Source organism: Schistocerca serialis, chromosome 7 (assembly GCF_023864345.2).
Source record: "Schistocerca serialis cubense isolate TAMUIC-IGC-003099 chromosome 7, iqSchSeri2.2, whole genome shotgun sequence".
NCBI lineage: Eukaryota > Metazoa > Arthropoda > Insecta > Orthoptera > Acrididae > Schistocerca > Schistocerca serialis.
The window spans coordinates 483,558,207-483,563,352 of record NC_064644.1 but is presented as its reverse complement, the minus strand read 5'-3'; positions in this window follow the sequence as shown (position 1 = coordinate 483,563,352).

The window sequence follows — 5,146 nt, the reverse complement described above, 5'->3', positions numbered from 1 at the left end:
GTGTGCACCTGCTCAACATTGCTGGGTGCAACTGATGGACTGCTTCTACTGAAATGATGTCACTTGTTGCTGTCTGCACCTACTCAACATTGCTGGGTGCCACTGATGGATTGCTTCTACTGAACTAATGTGACTTGTTGCTGGGTGTACCTGCTAAACTTTACTGGGTGCCACTGATGGACTGCTTCTACTGAAAAGATGTCACCTGTTGGTGTCTTTTTTGTATAAACTAATCATTGAAAGCATTTTATGTGAACATTTGTATAAACTGATTTTTTGTGTATTGTGCAAACTATTATGTAAAGCCACATGTATGAAAAGAATTTGTATTGCCTACTGTATTTTATATATTAGGTTATTGAAAGGTCAGTGCAAAGCCAAAATTTTAACTAATTATGTGATATTTAGGTATTAATATTATCTTTTATTTTTGTCTGTATTTTTCTGGACGAATTTGGTGGTATTTTCACCACCAATGCTGGCAAAAATACCATCAAATTCTGGCCTGTGGAGGAGGGGCATATGAAAGGTGGCTACACTGAGCCACTGCGCCAGAGATTGCGCCAAAGAGTATTATTAAGCCGCCTCCACAGTGCTAGGAGAGAGCTCGTCGTAGAAGTCAGTGCTTGTCGAGAGCTCGTAGAAGTCAGTGCCTGTTAAGAACTCGTAGCAGTCAGTGCTTGGAGAGAGCTCGTAGTAGTCAGTGCCTGTCGAGTGTTTGTTGAGATGTGCTATTAGGCAGTGCTTGCTGAGATGTGATATTGGAGAGCTCTGGTTGAGATATAATGTAAGGATTAGAGTGATTTTCATCAATATAAATGAGGTAACTAACTCCGTTTGTTTTTAATTTCAGTATCCTAAATAATGCGTCATTACAGGTTCAGTCAACAAAGCATCTGGCGTGTGTTCTTGTATTAGAGTGTAATTCTGCTTTCCTTACCCAATTATCGTATTTCTAATTTTCTTTTATCACGTCAATATAATTGATATTTAAAAATTCTTGTCTTGTTGAAGAAGAACCGTGCCAGATGTGTACGTTGAGTCACACTCCCACACACAGAACAATTACATATGTGCTTTGGTTTCGTAGGTTTCATAGTTGCTGGGGACTTAATTAATTAATTGTGTTAACGAAAATTTTCATTTCATTCTTTGTTGTTGTTCTTTGCAGTCAGATAGCGTAATAATACTAGTCAGGGCCAACCGATTACGAGACACAGCGTAATCGGACATACAGCTACTAAATACTAAAAATATTTGCATTATATTTAATTAAGCCCCCATGCAAAGTGTTGGTTAAATTGCAAGTCTCACATCACGGCCTGACAGTGAGGTGGCTATCTTTCCACAGTTGGTAATATACAAGGTGGCAATTGTTGAACTATATGAAAAAAACGTAAATTATTTACGAACTGCAGCGTGTACACACATTATTCAAAATGTAAAGGTCACTACAGATATTCGGATTTAGGTTATAACATGTTCGATATGCCTGCCATTGGCGATGATGTGGCGCAGACGAATAGCGAAATTCTGCATTACCAGCTGAAGTGTCGGAATATCGATGCTGTCGACAACCTCCTGAATGGCTCTTTTCAGCTCAGCGATAGTCTTAGGGTTATTGCTGTTCACCTTCTCTTTAATATAGTCCCACAAAAGTAGTCTCATGTGTTCAGATCCGGAGAATATGGTGGTCAATCGAGGCCTATGCCAGTGGCATAGGGTACCCCAGAGCCAGAATACGGTCTCCAGAGTGCTCCTTCAAGACATCAAACAATCTACTGCTTCGGTGGGTACCGTTCGGTAGTCATCCTGCCGTCAGGGAATGTCGCACCGATTATTCCGCGACTGGACATTGCACAACAGTGCAACGAAAAACATGCTGCTTTTGCCGATGTGGTCAAACACGATTCAATCAAGCTTGAAGTTTCTTCAATGTCGTCACATATGCATCAGAATTTATGGTGGTTCCACTTGGCATGATGTCCACAAGCAAGAGTCCTTCGGAATCGAAAAACACCGTAGCCATAAGTTTTCCAGCAGAAGGTGTGGTTTTGAATTTTTTTTTCTTGGACATGATGCCACTCCATTGACCGCCTATTCATCTCTGGTGAAAAATGATGGAGCCATGTTTCATCACCTGTCACAATTCTTCCAAGAAATTCATCTCCACCATTCTCGTACTGTCCCAAAAGTTCGCTACATACCGTTTTTCTTGTTTTTTTTGTGAGCCACTGTGAACATCCTGGGAACCCACCTGGCACAAACCTTTTATAACGCAAACACTTTCAGTATTCTGCAAACACTTCCGTCCCCTATCCCAACATAGAGTGACAATTCGTTCACTGTGATGCGTCTGTCAGCAGTCACCAATTCGTTAACTCTCTGCACATTGTGTGGAGTGTGTGCAGTACGTGGCCTGCCGCTGCGAGTACAATCCTCAATATTGCCGTGTTCGCTTTCATCACGTAACCTGCTTGCCCACCGACTAACTGTACTGCGATCGACAGCAGCATCTCCATACACCTCTTGTGGATGTTTCCCACTGTCTCGCTTTCACAGCACAGGAATTCTATGGCAGCACGTTGCTTCTGACGAACGTCAACTGTAGCAGCCATCTTGAAGACATGCTGTGACGGCACCACTCACGGGAACAGGTTGAACTAAGTTTGAAAACAAGCGGGAAGGAAATATCTACACTCTAAAACATTCACACATGCAGAATGAAAACTGTATTTTTACAAAAATAGTGTGCATTTCTTTTGGACTGTCGCTCGTAATTCCCATCAGGCGCCGCGACCAACATGCAGTTTGAACGTCCTAACGCAAACCGTTCAGAAGTTGATGATGATGAGCGTTTGGCGTCATTGGCCGGGAGGCCCCTCGCGGGGCAGGTCCGGCCGCCATATCGCAGGTCTTATTACATTCGGCGCCACATTGGGCGACCTGCACGCCGGATGGGGATGAAATGATGATGAACACAACACAACACCCAGTCCCTGAGCGGAGAAAATCTCCGACCTAGCCGGGAATCGAACCCGGGCCCAGAGGACGGCAATCCGTCACGCTGACCACTCAGCTACTGGGGCGGACACGTTCAGAAGTTATGACGATTTTATTTCGTGTAGTTCAACAATTGTCACCCTATATTTTACGATACTTCAAAATTGAATAACTCATTGTTTGAAGAATTTGCAGTGAAGTGAGAGTGCGAACTGTGATTGGTAAACTTACAAGGGAACCTCCCCATCGCACCCCCCTCAGATTTAGTTATAAGTTGGCACAGTGGAAAGGCCTTGAAAAACTGAACACAGATCGATCGAGAAAACAGGAAGAAGTTGTGTGGAACTATGAAAAAATGAGCAAAATATACAAACTGGGTCGTCCATGTGTAATATAGGCAATATTAAGGGCAGCATAAATCGAGGAGAGCCGTGATCCCGTGGTTAGCGTGAACAATTGCGGAGCTAGAGGTCTTTGGTTCAAATCTTCCCTCGACCGAAAATTTTAACTTTTTATTTTCAGTTTATGTGACAAACCCTTATGTTTTCATCACTTTTTTTGGAGTGATTATTACATCCACAAGAAAACCTAAATCGGGCAATGTAGAAGAATCTTTTTACCCATTTGCCAAGTGTACTAGTTAGGTGGGTCGACAACATATTCCTGTCGTGTGACGCACATGCTGTCACAAGTGTCGTATAGAATACATCAGACGTGTTTTCCTGTGGCGGAATCGGTTGACCTATGACCTTGCGATCAAATGTTTTCGGTTCCCATTGGAGAGACACGTCCTTTCGTCAACTAACCGCACGGTTTTGCGGTGCTGTCGCAAAACACAGACACTAAACTTATTACAGTGAACAGAGACGTCAATGAACGAACGGACAGATCATAACTTTGCGAAAATAAAGAAAGCAAAATTTTCAGCCGAGGGCAGATTCGAACTAAAGACCTCTCGTTCCGCAGCTGTTCACGCTAACCACGTGACCACGGCGCTCCTCGGCTCACATCGCCCTTAATATTGCCTATCTTAGGCATGGACGACCCAGTTTGTATATTTTGCTTATTTTTTCATAGTTCCACACAACTTCTTCCTGCTTTCTCGATTGATCTGTGTTCAGTTTTTCAAGGCCTATTCACTGTGCCAACTTATAACTAAATCTGAGGGGGGTGCGATGGGGATGTTCCCTTGTTAGGGAATCAGAAACTGGCGATCTACATCTACATCTACATGTGCATGATTACTCTGCAATTCACATTTAAGTGCTTGGCAGAGGGTTCATCGAACCACAATCATACTATCTCCCTACCATTCCACTCCCGAACAGCGCGCGGGAAAAACGAACACCTAAACCTTTCTGTTCGAGCTCTGATTTCTCTAATCATTCCCACCTATGTAGGTTGGGGTCAACAAAATATTTTCGCATTCGGAAGAAAAAGTTGGTGACTGAAATTTCGTAAATAGATCTCGCCGCGGCGAAAAACGTCTTTGCTTTAATGACTTCCATCCCAGCTCGCGTATCATATCTGCCACACTCTCTCCCCTATTACGTGATAATAAAAAACAAGCTGCCCTTTTTTGCACCCTTTCATTGTCCTCCGTCAATCCCACCTGGTAAGGATCCCACACCGCGGAGTAATATTCTAACAGAGGACGAACGAGTGTAGTGCAAGCTGTCTCTTTAGTGGACTTGTTGCGTCTTCTAAGTGTCCTGCCAATGAAACGCAATCTTTGGCTCGCCTTCCCCATAATATCTTTCCAACTGAAGTTGTTCGTAATTTTAACGCCCAGGTACTCAGTTGAATTGACAGCCTTGAGAATTGTACTATTTATCGAGTAATCGAATTCCAACAGATTTCGTTTGGAACTCATGTGGATCACCTCACACTTTTCGTTATTTAGCGTCAACTGCCACCTGCCACACCATACAGCAATCTTTTCTAAATCGCTTTGCAACTGATACTGGTCTTCGGATGACCTTACTAGTCGGTAAATTACAGCATCACCTGCGAACAACCTAAGAGAACCGCTCAGATTGTCACCCAGGTAATTTATATAGATCAGGAATAGCAGAGGTCCCAGGACGCTTCCCTGGGGAACACCTGATATCACTTCAGTTTTACTCGATGATTTGCCGTCTAT